The sequence below is a fragment of the Myotis daubentonii genome, chromosome 5, assembly GCF_963259705.1.
Source record: "Myotis daubentonii chromosome 5, mMyoDau2.1, whole genome shotgun sequence".
Taxonomy (NCBI): domain Eukaryota; kingdom Metazoa; phylum Chordata; class Mammalia; order Chiroptera; family Vespertilionidae; genus Myotis; species Myotis daubentonii.
In genome coordinates, this window is record NC_081844.1 from 77,935,325 (window position 1) to 77,951,056 (window position 15,732).

At 40.4% G+C, this 15,732-nt stretch overlaps 1 long non-coding RNA gene across 1 annotated transcript; it reads right to left on the reverse strand.

The window, feature by feature from the left end:
• Window positions 1-1,260: 1,260 nt before the first annotated feature.
• Window positions 1,261-15,408, reverse strand: LOC132234321 (uncharacterized). Its single transcript, XR_009452885.1, has 2 exons — window positions 15,140-15,408; window positions 1,261-1,321 (listed from the first exon to the last, which is right to left on the reverse strand). It is a non-coding gene; the product is annotated as an uncharacterized LOC132234321 (long non-coding RNA).
• Between the last annotated feature and the right edge of the window lie 324 nt (window positions 15,409-15,732).

A 15,732-nucleotide genomic window follows, 5' to 3' on the forward strand; every position in this document is an offset into this window, starting at 1 on the left:
GGGAACATGGTTGCCATTCATCCCTATTTCCTGCCTTTTTTCCTCTTCTCTACCCTGAGACTAGATTATTTATATTTTACGGCAAGAAAAAGTATGATGCATTCATTCCGCATAGCTTCAGAGAGAATCACTGTTGGTGATTGAATTGAACTCCGCTGTTTCTGACACAAAAACCAACATTTAGATCAGTGATGGCAAACCTATGACACGTGTGTCAGAGGTGACACGCGAACTCATTATTTTAGCTGATTTTTCTTTGTTAAATGGCATTTAAATATATAAAATAAATATCAAAAATATAAATCTTTGTTTTACTATGGTTGCAAATATCAAAAAATTTCTATATGTGACACGGCACCAGAGTTAAGTTAGGGTTTTTCAAAATGCTGACACGCTGAGCTCAAAAGGTTCGCCATCACTGATTTAGATAATCACCATCCCTTTGCAAGACTTTTAAAAAATATTGGATTACACTGTGTGATCTCTTACCTCTAATATTTTATTTTATCATTCCTGAGAAATCATAGTACTCTGGGCCATGGAGTGAGGGGCTGGTTACATGGAAAGTCCTCCCATGATGAGATTACTAACTTAATGGAAGAGACAAGCTGGAGGAGAAAAAGCTCTTGGAATACAGATAAAAGGCACAGGCAAATGAATTACTGCTCTACAGAGTTAGTGTAGGCTTGAAGACATGTGAGGGACTGAATAGTGTACTATGCATTAAGAAGAGAAAATACCAAAGGTGAAGCGATTTAGAAGTACAAATTACCAGTTATAAAAATAGTCACAGGAATGTAAAGTACAGCATAGGGAATCTATAATAATAAAAGGTAATATGCTAATTAGACCGGATGTCCTTCCGGGCGAAGCTGGGGCTGCAAGGGAAGCCTGGGTCCTGGGTGCTGGAGGGAAGCCGGTGCCAGCAGCTGGGGGAAGGAAGGCCTACTCTTGCACGAATTTCGTGCATCGGGCCTCTAGTATAGTTGATAATATTGTAATAATTATATATACAGTCAGGTAGGTACTAGATTTATTGAGGGGGTCACTTCGTAAGTTGTATAAATGTGTAATCACTATGTTATACACCTGAAATTAATATAATATTGCATGTTAACTATAATTGAAGGAAAAATTTAAAATAATAGAAATTACTGGGTATGCATATTTTTCTAACAATAATTCATCAGTATTTCTTTTTTGCTATAATACTCAACTCAAAATCTAAATACTGCTAATTCTGCCCTCTACCTAGAGTGATTATTTTTTATTTTTTATTTTTTTTTTTTTTTTTTTTTTTTTTTTCTTTTTTTTTTTATTGCTTAAAGTATTACAAAGGGTATTACATATGTATCCATTTTATCCCCCCGCCCTAGACAGTCCCCTAGCCTCCCCTATCACCCAGTGTCTTATGTCCATTGGTTATGCTTATATACATGCATACAAGTCCTTTAGTTGATCTCTTACCCCACTACCTCCTGCCCCCCAACCCTCCCCGGCCTTCCCGCTGCAGTTTGACAATCTGTTTGAGGCAGCTCTGCCTCTGTATCTATTATTGTTCAAAAATTTATAATGGTCTCTATTGTCCATGAATGAGTGAGATCATGTGGTATTTTTCCTTTATTGACTGGCTTATTTCACTTAGCATAATGCTCTCCAGTTCCATCCATGACGTTGCAAATGGTAAGAGTTCCTTCCTTTTTACAGCAGCATAGTATTCCATCGTGTAGATGTACCACAGTTTTCTAATCCATTCATCTACTGATGGGCACTTAGGCTGTTTCCAGATCTTAGCTATGGTGAATTGTGCTGCTATGAACATAGGGGTGCATATATCCTTTCTGATTGGTGTTTCTGGTTTCTTGGGATATATTCCTAGAAGTGGGATCACAGGGTCAAATGGGAGTTCCATTTTCAGTTTTTTGAGGAAACTCCATACTGTCTTCCATAGTGGCTGCACCAGTCTGCATTCCCACCAGCAGTGCACAAGTGTTCCTTTTTCTCCACATCCTCTCCAGCACTTGTCGTTTGTTGATTTGTTGATGATAGCCAGTCTGACAGGTGTGAGATGGTACCTCATTGCTGTTTTGATTTGCATCTCTCGGATGATTAGTGACTTTGAGCATGTTTTCATATGTCTCTTGGCTTTCTGAATGTCCTCTTTTGAAAGGTGTCTATTTAGGTCCTTTGCCCATTTTTTGATTGGATTGTTTATCTTCCTTTTGTTAAGTTGTATGAGTTCCCTATAAATTTTGGAGATTAGGCCCTTATCAGATATGTCATTGGCAAATATGTTTTCCCACACAGTGGGTTTTCTCGTTGTTTTGTTGATGGTTTCTTTTGCTGTGCAGAAGCTTTTTATTTTGATGTAGTCCCATTTGTTCATTTTTTCTTTAGTTTCAAGTGCCCTAGGAGCTGTATCAGTGAAGAAATTGCTTCGGCATATGTCTGAAATTTTCTTGCCTTTGGATTCTTCTAAAATTTTTATGGTATCCTGTCGTACATTTAAGTCCTTTATCCATTTTGAGTTTATTTTTGTATATGGTGTAAGTTGGTGGTCTAGTTTCATTTTCTTGCATATATCTGTCCAATTTTCCCAACACCATTTATTGAAGAGACTATCTTGGCTCCATTGTATGTTCTTGCCTCCTTTGTCAAATATTAATTGAGCATATTGGTTCGGGCCGATTTCTGGGCTCTCTATTCTATTCCATTGATCTATATGCCTATTCTTGTGCCAGTACCAGGCAGTTTTGAGAACAGTGGCTTTGTAATACAACTTGATATCTGGTATTGAGATCCCACCTACTTTGTTCTTTTTCAGGATTGCTGCAGCTATTCGGGGTCTGCTTTTATTCCAGATGAATTTTTGGAAAGTTCGTTCTAGATCTCTGAAGTATGCTGTTGGTATTTTAATGGGAAGTGCGTTGAATTTATAGATTGCTTTGGGTAGTATGGACATTTTAATGATGTTGATTCTACCAATCCATGAACACGGTATGTTCTTCCATCTGTTTATGTCTTCCTCTATGTCTTTTTTCAACGTCCTGTAGTTTTCTGAGTAGAGGTCTTTTACCTCTTTAGTTAAGTTTATTCCTAGGTAGCTTAATTTTTTTGGTGCAATGGTAAACGGGATTGTTTTTATAATCTCTCTTTCTGAAAGTTCACTATTGGTATATAGAAATGCCTCAGATTTCTTGGGGTTAATTTTGTATCCTGCTACATTGCCAAATTCATGTATTAAGTCTAGTAGCTTTTTGATGGAATCTCTAGGGTTTTGTATGTATAATATCATGTCGTCTGCAAATAAGGACAGTTTTACTTCCTCTTTTCCAATTTGGATGCCTTTTATTTCTTCTTCTTGCCTAATTGCAATGGCTAACACTTCCAGTACTATGTTGAACAGGAGTGGTGAGAGGGGGCATCCCTGTCTTGTTCCTGTTCTTAGGGGAAATGGTGTTAGTTTTTGTCCATTGAGTATGATGTTGGCTGTGGGCCTGTCATATATGGCTTTTATTATGTTGAGGTATGATCCTTCTACTCCCACCTTGCTGAGAGTTTTTATCAAAAATGGGTGTTGAATTTTGTCAAATGCTTTTTCTGCATCAATTGATATGACCATGTGGTTTTTTTCTTTCAATTTGTTTATGTGATGTATCACGTTTATTGATTTGCGGATATTGTACCATCCTTGCATCCCTGGGATAAATCCTACTTGGTCATGGCGTATGATCTTTCTGATGTACTGCTGGATCCGATTTGCTAAGATTTTGTTGAGGATTTTGGCATCTATGTTCATGAGGGATATTGGCCTGTAATTCTCTTTCATTGTGTTGTCTTTACCTGGTTTTGGTATTAGGGTGATGCTGGCTTCATAGAATGAGCTTGGAAGTGTTCCTTCCTCTTGAATTTTTTGTAGTAGTCTGAGGAGGATAGGTTTTAGTTCTTCCTTGAATGTTTGGTAAAACTCCCCTGTGAAGCCATCTGGTCCTGGGCTTTTGTTTGATGGAAGCTTTTTGATGACTGCTTCAATTTCTTCCATAGTTATTGGCCTGTTGAGATTTTTAGATTCTTCCTGATTGAGTTTTGGAATGTTGTATTTTTCTAGGAATTTGTCCATTTCCTCCAGGTTGTCTAGTTTGTTGGAGTAAAGCTGTCCATAGTATTTTTTAACAATCATTTGTATTTCTGTGGGGTCTGTTGTTATTTCGCCTCTATCGTTTCTGATTTTATTTATTTGGGTCCTCTCTCTCTGCTTCTTGGTGAGTCTGGCTAGAGGTTTATCAATCTTGTTTATCCTTTCAAAGAACCAGCTCTTGGTTTCATTGATTTTCTGTATTGTTTTTTGGTCTCTATGTCATTTATTTCTGCTCTAATCTTTATTATCTCCTTCCTTCTGCTCACTCTGGGGTTTTCTTGTTGCTCTCTTTCTAATTCTTTGAGTTGTAGAGTTAGATGATTTACTACCATTTTTTCTTGTTTTTTGAGATAGGCCTGTAGAGCTATAAACTTCCCTCTCAGGACTGCTTTCAATGTGTCCCATAGGTTTTGGATTGTTGTGTTTTCATTGTCATTAGTTTCCAGGATGTTTTTAATTTCTTCTTTGATCTCATTGGTAACCCAATCAATATTTAATAGCATGCTATTCAGCTTCCAGGTGTTTGAGTATTTTGGGTTGTTTTTATTGTAGTTTATTTCTAATATTATGCCATCGTGGTCTGCGAAGACGCTTTTTATGATTTCAATCTTCTTGAATTTGGGGATACTTTGCTTGTGACCCAGTATGTGGTCTATTTTTGAATATGTCCCATGAGCACCTGAAAAGAACGTATATTCTCTGGCTTTGGGGTGAAGTGTTCTGAAGATGTCTATTAAGTCCATCTGATCTAGTGAATCATTTAGGATTGCTATATCTTTGCTGGTTGTTTGTCTATAGGACTTATCCAGTGCTGTCAATGGTGTATTAAAGTCCCCTACTATGATTGTATTGTTGTCGATCTCTCCTTTGATATTTTCCAGGAGTTTTTTTATGAATTTGGGTGCTCCTACATTGGGTGCATATATGTTTACCAGGGTTATATCTTCTTGTTGTATTGATCCCTTTAGTATTATGAAGTGGCCTTCCTTATCTCTTGTTAAGGCCTTCACTTTGAGGTCTATTTTGTCCGATATAAGTATTGCTACCCCAGCTTTCTTTTCCTTTCCATTTGCCTGAAAGATATTTTTCCATCCTTTCACTTTCAGTCTGTGTGAGTCCCTTCTAATGAGGTGGGTTTCTTGTAGACAGCAGATGTATGGGTCATGTTTTTTTATCCATTCAGCCACTCGATGTCTTTTGGTTGGAGCATTTAGTCCGTTTACGTTTAAAGTTATTATTGAAAGGTACTTGTTTGTAGCCATTTCTTTTTTTGTGTGGCTGTTTTCTTTCTGAACTTTTTATTTCTTATTTTTATATCAGTCCCTTTAGCATTCCTTGCAATGCTGGCTTGGTGGTGACAAACTCCCTTAGCCTTTTTTTGTCTGTGAAGCTTCTTATTTCCCCTTCAAGTTTGAATGATAGCCTTGCTGGATAGAGTATTCTTGGATTCAGTCCTTTGCTTTGCATCACTTTGTAAATTTCAGTCCATTCTTTTCTTGCCTGATGTGTTTCTGTTGAGAAGTCATTTGACAATCTAATGGGAGATCCCTTGTATGTAACTTTCCGTCTCTCTCTTGCAGCCTGTAAGATTCTCTCTTTGTCCTGAACATTTGCCATGGTGATTATGATGTGTCTTGGTGTGGGTCTTTTCGGGTTCACCTTGTTTGGGACTCTCTGGGCTTGTGTGACTTTTTTCTTCCCCACCTCAGGAAAGTTTTCTGATATTATTTCTTCGAGTAGGTTTTCTAATCCTTGTTCATCCTTCTGTTGTTCTGGTACTCCTATTATTCGTATGTTGTTTCGTTTCATGTTGTCCCAAAGCTCCCTTAGGCTCTCCTCCTGTCTTTTAATTTTTTTCTCCAATTGCAGTACATTTTGGGTGTGTTTTGCTTCCTTGTCTTCTAATTCACTTATTCGGTCCTCTGCTTCTCCTAGTCTACTGTTGATACTTTCAATGGAGTTTTTCATTGCAGCTATATCACTCTTCATTTCCTCTTGGGTCTTACTTAGGTTGTTGATTTTTTCATCTGTTTCTTCTAGCTTCTTCCATATGTTATCGATTTTTTCATCTGTTTCTTCTAGCTTCTTCCATATGTTATCGATTTTTTCATCTGTTTCTTCTTGCTTCTTGAAGAGGTTGTCGATTTTTTCCTCCATCCGGTTTATGCACTCTAGGATCCTTATTCTGAATTCTTTATCTGTCATGTTGCATGCCTCTGTATTACTTAGCTGCTTTTCTGGAGAGTCCTCCTTCTCTTTCCTTTGGGGGTTTCTTTGTCTACCCATGTTTGATCTCAATGACATATCTAGACGTTGAGTTGTTCAGTGGTTGCTCCCTTGGTGGCAGTGACTCCTTGGTCTGTGGTTGCTCTTCGGGCGGTTGTGGTAGCAGCTGCTCTTCAGTTGTCAGCAGCTCCTCTGGTGGGTGCTGTTCACAGCTGTGGTGGCTCTTCTGGCTGGTGGGGCGAGGTTTCACGTACAGCTGCTGTTCCTCAGCAGAGGATGTGGTGCTCAGGAGGTTGCTGTTGCTTGGATCTGCTGCGTTGATTTAAAGGCACAAAATACAACACAACAAGGCACCACGTACCAGGCACTATACACAAATATATTTACGATATTAATAACCCCAAGTAAAGGTGACCACCTGAATTAAGAGAATTAGGGGATAAGGAAGACGGAAGAGAAAAAGATAAAAGAGAGAAAGGAAAAGAAAAGTAGGGACCAAAAAAAGGGAGTGCAAAAATGAAATTGGGAAAAAGGAAGGGGGAAAATAAAAGCGAGAAAAGAAAAGAAAAAAAAAGAGCGAAAAGAGAGAATGAAGTGGAAGAGGGGAAGAGACTTTTTATATGAGGAGAATACTCCTATAGAACAGCCATTAATCCCAACAAATTCCAGCAACAGCTCCCTGGATATGAATGCAAACTAGAAACAACCAATAATATAACGATGAAAATAGAATGGTGAACACTAATCCCAAAATAAAATAAAGAAAAAATAAAATGGCACTTTAAAAAATGGTAAAATGGTAGCAGTAATAATACTGGTTAAAAATAAGAAGGTAGTAATTAAAAGGGTAAAATCAGGTGATGGAAAAAGAAGAAAAAAAAAAAGAACAGAAAAAAAAATAAAAAAAAATTGGTTTCTTAGTTAAAAAGTGAAAAAAGAAAAAAAAATTGCAGTAGTGAATGTCCTTCGTTTCTTCTATTCTTCAGTGTGGCTCGCCTTAGACCTTCCAGGTATTCAGGAGAGTGTTGAGATTCCCTGCGATATACTGTTCCTCTGTGTTGTAAACCACAGTCCTTATTTTAAAGCATGCCGCATTTATTTCCCAGACTGCCTTATTTTGTGTTTAGCAAAGAGTCAGTTTGTGGGTCAGCCTCTGGGTGGCAGTGTTCTGGGGTTGGCCTCTGAGGCTATAGGTCCTCTCTGTCGGGTGGAAGTTCACTGCCCAGAGCTGACTGCGTAGTAGTTAGTTACCGGCGCTATGTTGTTGCTGGGATTGAAAATCCCCCTATAGGCCAGACCCTGTTAACTCCCAGGGACTGATCAGGTTATCTTAATCCTTGATCTCGTACAGGGTGGAATCTGGGTGTGGCTGTGCTCCTTGCCTGGGGGCTGGGCGGAGGAGACTCACTCTCAGGAGCGGGTGGCTGCCCCAGTCCTGGCCTCAGGGGTGTCTCAGCACTCAATTCACTACCACCTCTCCCGGCTCCCCCTCTTTCCCCAGTCTCTCCCCAGATTCCACTCCTCAGCACACTCTCCCTCTCTTCAGCACAGTTGAGTGTCTGTATCCGAAATGTCCCATGAACAGGATTCAGTGTAAACAAACAAACAAATGCCGGCCGCGGAAACGGGGACGGCTTGGTTTCTGTAAGCTTCTTCTCTTACCGGGACTGCATGGTCAGGTCAGCTCTTCAGGCTGCCCCCTTTAGGCTCAGTCCTCCGTGATCACAGAACCCAGCTCTCAATTTCCCTGGCGGCGCCAGGAATCCCGCAGTTCTCCTTTCCCCCGTCAGGGGCTGTGCCTGTCCCAAAGGACGCGGCTGTCTGCCACGCGGTCTCCCTCCGACTCTCTGGGCTCAGAGGTCAGGCAAACTTTCCTGCCCAAATCCCTGGTTTTTTTTTACCTTTCCAGGGGAGTTCTGCTCTTCCCGGCTGCAAACCCTCTCACCAGCTGAGCAATTTCGCCAATTCGGTGTGAGTGCTACTAGCTTCAGCTTCCATTTGCTCCGGGACACGACCTGGGACACGTCTGCCTATATCGCCGCCATCTTGGTTCTCCCTAGAGTGATTATTTTTTAAAAGATGTATAATTTTCCTCTTTCATCATTAATGTTTCTCTCTCTCTCTCTCTCTCTCTTCCCTCCTTGATGAAATCAATAAAAACGTATTTTTAAAAAAGGGTCAGTGTTACCACTACCAGCACTGTGCTTCTGTTCTCATTGATCCTAGTGGCCTGTTCTCCAAAAAACTTGGAAATTTTTGTTTTTAAAAACCACAGAATGCCCGGGGAAACCAAGATGGCGGCATAGGCAAACACCTGAAATTGCTGCCTCACACAACCACTTCAAAAATACAACTAAAAGACAAAACAGACATTATCCAGAACCATAGGAAGGCTGGCTGAGTGGAAATTCTACAACTAGAAGGAAAGAGAAAAGCACACTGAGACTCAGAGGAGGTGCAGAAGTAAAGTGCAGAGGTACGGAGGCTCGAGTGGGCGAGGAAAGGGGCTGGCAACAGAGGAGACTGGTGTCTTTTGCAATCAGGAGGGAGGCACAAGCTCCTGACGGTCCTGACTCCAGTTCCGGGCAAGTCTCTGGGGACCCAGACACATACGGGGAGAAACTGGACTGTCTGGCATCGGGCAGAACTTGAGGGCAGCTTTCTCTCAGAGGTGTTTGCAGCGATTACCAGGACACTGAGACGCAGGGCCTCTTAGGGCAGGACTGAGGATCAGCCATAGCTGTTTGCTCCACCCTGTTGATTCCCTGAGACCCCACCCCACCTTACCTGCCAGCAGAGGCTTTTGCATATGAATGGGCTGGCCCTTTGAGATCTAAAATTATCTAACAAACTGCAGCTGGGTCAGAAAGACCCAGAACATCCAAAAGAAGGCCCAAGGCCCCACAGCAGCTTGCATTGCTTCACAGCTGGGCCTCCAAAACCCAAAGAAGAGGAATCTGTAGATCTCTCCATAGCTCCTGCTGGGTAGCCTCAGGCAGAGGCTAAATTAGCACCTCCTTAGAGATCCAAGAGCCAGTGTACTCAGTGGTCAAAGTAGGACCATCCAGATTACAACTCCTCAGATCCATAAGGGACACACTCAGGGGGCAGACTCAGTGAGCACCAAAGCCCCACTGAAGCAAGTCTTGCCCCAGAAGGGTGTCTCCAGCACAGAAGTTCTCCCACTGCAGACACAGCTGATTCTCACAGCCAATTGGCCTGGAGATCAATTCCTCCCAGTGATACCTACAACAATCAAGGCTTAACTACAACAAGACTGTGCACACAGCCCACAAAGGGGTGCACCAAGAGTATCCACCCCAGGTAATTGGGGAGGCTGAGCCACTGGGCTCTATAGGACACCTAGCACAGAAAGCCACTCTATCAACACAGGGAAGCATAAAAAATGCGGAGACAAAGAAACAGATCACAAATGACAGAAATAGAGGAAAGCAAACTACTGGATATAGAGTTCAAAACCACGGTTATAAGGTTTTTCAAGAATTTTCTAGAAACCGCCAATAAATTTAGTGAGACCCTCGAGGATATGAAAAAAGACCAACTAGAAATTAAGCATACACTGACTGAAGTAAAGAATAATATACAGAGATCCAACAGCAGACAAGAGGGTCCCAAGAATCAAGTCAAAGATTTGAAATACGAAGAAGTAAAAAACACCCAACAGGAAAAGCAAAAAGAAAAAAGAATCCAAAAATATCAAGATAGTGTAAGGAGCCTCTGGGGTAACTTCAAGCATCCCAACATCCGAATTATAGGGGTGCCAGAAGAAGAGGGAGAGCAAAATATTGAAAACCTATTTGAAGAAATAATGACAGAAAACTTCCCCTACCTGGTGAAAGAAATAGACTTACAAGTTCAGGAAGTGCAGAGAACCCCAAACAAAAGGAATCCAAAGAGGACCACACCAAGACATATCATAATTAAAATGCCAAGGGCAAAAGACAGAGAAAATCTTAAAAGCAGCAAGAGAAAAAAAGTCAGTTACCTACTAGGGAGTACCCATATGATTGTCAGCTGATTTCTCAACAGAAACTATGCAGGCCAGAAGGGAGTGGCAAGAAATATTCAAAGTGATGAATACTAAGAACCTACAACCAAGATTATTTTATCCCGCAAAGCTATCATTCAGAATTGAAGGTCAGATAAAGAGCTTCACTGATAAGAAAAAGCTAAAGGAGTTCATCACCACCAAACCAGTATTATATGAAATGCTGAAAGGTATTCTTTAAGAAGAGGAAGAAGAAAAAGGTAAAGATACCAATTATGAACAACAAATACACATCTATCAACAAGTGAATCTAAAAATCAAGTGAATAAAAAATCTGATGATCAGAGTAAACTGATGAATATAATAGAATCAGGGGCATAGAAAGGGAGTGGACTGACAATTCTCGGGGGGGAAAGGGATGTGGAAAGAGACTGGACAAAAATTGTACACCTATGGATGAGGACGGGGGCAGGGGCATGGTAAGGGCAGAGGGTGGGGTGGGAACTGGGTGGAGGGGAGCTATGGGGGAAAAAAAGAGGAACAACGGTAATAATCTGAACAATAAAGATTTATTTAAAAAAAAAGATGTATAATTTTGCCCAGCTGGTGTGGCTCAGTGGTTGAGCATTGACCTATGAACCAGGAGGTCACGGTTTGATTCACATGCCCAGCTTGCAGGCTTGATCTCCAGTGTGGGGCATGCAGAAGGAAGCTGATCAATGATTCTCTCTCATCACTGATGTTTCTCTTCTCTCTCCCTCTCCCTTCCTCTCTGAAATCAATAAATATTAAAATATTAAAAATAAAAATGTATAATTTCAAACATATATAAAAGTAGGCCTTCTGTAAAAGCTAATAATTATTTACTAATTTATATAGTGAAGAGTATAATGATCACCCATGCACACATTATCCAGCTTCAACAATCATCAACTCTTGGCCCTTATTTTATCTGCACTCCCAATGACTTCCCCCATTCTGTGCTATATCAAAGCAAATAGTAGGCATCATATAATTTCATCTATAGATATTCAATATGTATCTCTAAAAGATAAAAGTCTTTTTTAACATAATCACTCCCATACTTGAAGTTAATCATTTCATAATATCCAGGTGATCATGTTTTAGGAAGCAAATAAAAAATGTTAACCAGTGGGGAGATGTGAAATACTGCCATTCCCAGAGGCACTGTAATTGAATATGGCATGTCTCTAGCTTTGCAGATAAAACCTCAGAAAGTGGGTGATGAGATTTCATAGTCAATCTAATTATTTTAGAGTTTTGGTTTTTTTTTCAGAGAGAGGAAAGGAGAGGGAGAGAGATAGAAACATCAATGATGAGAGAGAATCATGGATTGGCTGCCTCCTGCACATGAGCCCTGACAGAGAATCAAACCATGACCTCCTGGTTCATGGGTCGATGCTCAACCACTGAATCACACTGGTCAGGCCAACCTAATTTTTATTATTTATTTATTCTGCACTTCAGGATGAGAAATTATGAGATGAAATCCCCATTAAAAAAAGTAGAGAGCCTGCCTCCTTATGAGTGATTCCCTTTGGACAGTGGAGACCATGTAATTAGCCAATGTCATGATGTCATCTCACATGTTACCTCAGATCTACACACATAGCTCAGGAATGTGAGTGAGCAGCGTGGGCAAGGGAATTACGTGTAGACCCAGAGCCATGTGCAGAAGCAACAGTGTATGAAAGTTTTCCAGTGCCTAATTCTCCTGGTTTCTGTTCCTTTGGAAATATTTTAGGAATTTATTGGACATGTAATAACATTTAGTGGCATTCATAAGGGTTAGAAGACATGTAAAAAGGGTTTTAGTTCTAAGAAATATACATATATAATATATATAATATACATAATATACAATATATAACATAACACCATATGTCATAATTAATATACTATAATACACTATAATATAATCTACATATATAAACAGGGTATATGCTAATTAGCTGAGCGTCACAACCGCTCAGGAGGAGCTGCGCAGCAGATGGGCGGGAGGGGACTGCGTGCTGCCCCCACCCCAGTGGCCATGGGGAGGCTGAGGCTGGGGGCGGGCCAGAGTGGAGACACAACACACAGAGAGGCTGGGGCTGGGGGCAGGTCAGAGCAGAGACACAACGCACAGGAGCACCTGCCCCCACCCCAGCGGCCACAACACTGTGGCCGGTGCTGGGCCTCTAGTATAATATAATATAAGCAGTATTATATATATATATATATATATATATATATATATATATATATATATATATGTATATATATATATGTATATGTATATGTATATGTATATGTATATATATAGTATAATACAAATTATACTATATATATATATTCTCTGTATTCCTTTGTAATGGATTGACAAGTATTCCTCTAAGAATATTACACAAACATAGGTTGGTTTATGTATTTCCCAAAGACTTATTTGCAAACAATTCTCTAAACCTAATCCTATTTTTAAAGCTTTCAAACAGAGCACGTTTTGTAAAGCTAATTTATGTGCTTTGTGTCTCAATTTTTGAGCATGGTGTTTTTTCCTTTCTTTCTTAAAATTAAACAATCCCAACTAGGCAGGAGGAAATCACATGTTCTTTGGTCTGTGCATGCCTTTTCACTCCTGTCCCCCACTACTGCAATAGCCATCTATGGTTTTTATGCCTCTTCTCTTGCCCCTTCCTACTGAGTTGTCTTCCTAAAGCATATGTTTAGTCCTGCCACTCCACTAATAGGCATTTAATGCTTCCATCACCTTCCAAACTCCATCCCCCTCCCTCCCCCCCCATTCCTTAGTATAGCATCCCAGGTTCTCTGAGATCTGCCCTGTCTTACAGGAACCACCTTATTTCCCCCTGCTCTCCACTCTCCACATTCTCCAGCCATCAACTAGTAAATGTTTTTTATTTTACTTTTTATTTTTTAAATATTTTTTTAATTGATTTCAGAGAGGACAGGAGAGGGAGAGATAAGAAACATCAAAGATGAGAGTGACACATCGATTGGTTGTCTCTCACACCCGCCTAGACTGGGGCCAGGGATTGAACCTGCAACCGAAATACATGTCCTTGACTGAAATCGAACCTGGGAACCTTCAGTCCTCAGGCCGACACTCTCTACTGAGCCAAAACATGACCCACGTTTTTCCAAACACTGAACCACTGTCTTCACTTCCTAGAATAAAAGTATAGCATACCCTTCATGTCAGACTGGATCGAATCCTGGCTCTGTCAACTACTAGCTGGGTGACTTTGATAAAAATCACTTAATCTGCCTGAGCCGGGAGTTTGAAGATTTGGTTGTATTAAGCATGTCAAATGCTTAGCACAGTGCCTGGCACATAATAAACATCCAGTATATGATAGCTCTTATTTCAATGTATTAAGATCCTTCTATCTATCAAGAGACACTACCCCCTTGAAGCCTTTTTAGTTCCCCCAGCTGAAAGTCTTATTTCCTTCCTCTAGGACCCCACAGATTGTTCATACCTCTTTCTCAGCACTAATCACTTTCTGTCTTGTATTACTATTATTATTTAGATATGCATCTCTGTTCCACTTTACTAAATCCCTGCCATGTACTAAATGCCATGGGGAATGAAATATGAAGGAAACTTGGTTCTTTGCCATACAAATGCTCACACTCTAGTTAGCAAACAGAAACAAACATTAACAACTCAAAAATAATTCAGTGATGTTTGTTGAATAAGGCTGTGGATCATTATCATTATTATGATATTGTTTCCCTGAGGGTTTCTTTTATAGAAGAATCTCCAACTCTGGGCTAGATTTTAGCCCAGGGACTATTTCCCCTACTACTAAACAGAAATTTCCTCCTGAGAGCAAATACAGTGAAATACAATTGAACCCAGCTGAGTTTAGGGGACTCAAGAGAAAGGCAATATCAGTGATGTTGTCAGATTCAAGTGATACGATCAAACTATGACTTCCCCTATTCTCAAAGCTTTTGCCAAAATAAATACACAGTGTTGGACCTAAAATATGGCACAAGGCTAAAGCACTTCTAGTCTCCTTTTCCTGATGATGCCGTTGTGATGTGCATTCTTGATGTATGTATAATTCAAGGGCAGACCGGAGGGTGAAGGCTGCATTCCATGCTGCCTCCTCTCACTCTACCTACGGATAGTCAAGAAACCATGAGGTCAGTGACTACCACTGGTTTTCAGCTTCAGAAAGCTGGCAGTCCTGACTACTGAAGTCCTACATCTTTATTGTACTAAATGAAACTATAAGTCAGTGCCAGGTTGTCAGGGTCAACAAGACTTCAAGTGAGACTGCTCAGGAAGCTGCCTCACCCAAATACCTGAAGATAAAAACTACAACACCTACACCAAGAAACAATGCAACTGGACAGCATATTTTGACCGTGTGAACTGGGTACATGTCATCAAGACAGTTCCTAATGAAATAATTGCTCTGGGCTGCCAAAAACAGGACTGGCTTGTTCTTCCGGGCAGAGCCAATCACCCCCTTTCTCTTGCAGCCTTCTACTCCAGGCTGGCTGAAGACTATGGCCCTGTGGCAGGCCTAGGCTGATTTCTTCACTCTACCTCTAGAGCTCTAGCTCTGTGGGTAACTGTGGAAGAGAAAGCTTTACTCAACTATGGGCTGTTTTGTGTTTATGAAACATTAAAAATTTAAATGTATGGTCAAACAATGGGCTTAAATGTTTTAAAGACAGTTCATTCCCAGGAAGCTAAAAATACTATAAAATCCCTAATGACATCACACATTTTTTTTTTTTTTTTTTTTTTTTTTTTTTTTTTTTTTTTTTTTTTTTTTTTTTTTTTTTTTAAATATATTTTATTGATTTTTTACAGAGAGGAAGGGAGAGAGATAGAGAGCTAGAAACATCGATGAGAGAGAAACATCGATCAGCTGCCTCCTGCACACCCCCTACTGGGGGATGTGCCCGCAACCCAGGTACATGCCCTTGACCGGAATCGAACCTGGGACCTTTCAGTCCGCAGGCCGACGCTCTATCCACTGAGCCAAACCGGTTTCGGCGACATCACACATTTTAATCACAGTATCAAACAGTATTTCCAGCATTTGTAGAGACTTCCTTTTTTTTCTTTTCTTCACAACTGAGTATGCCACCTGGCATGTGACTTAAGAGTCCAGATGAGGCTAAAGGTTCACTGCTCTTAGTGCCCCTGAGGCTCTCATTTTGTTTTAACGAAATCACATTCATGAGAGTCAAGCTTCTAATCACTAGCACCAGCAGCTTCATTTTTCCACTTCAAATAAATTCTTGGTCCTGGCCTGATAGCTCAGCTGGTTAGAGAGTCGTCCCAATATGCCAAGGTTGCAGGTTTGATGCC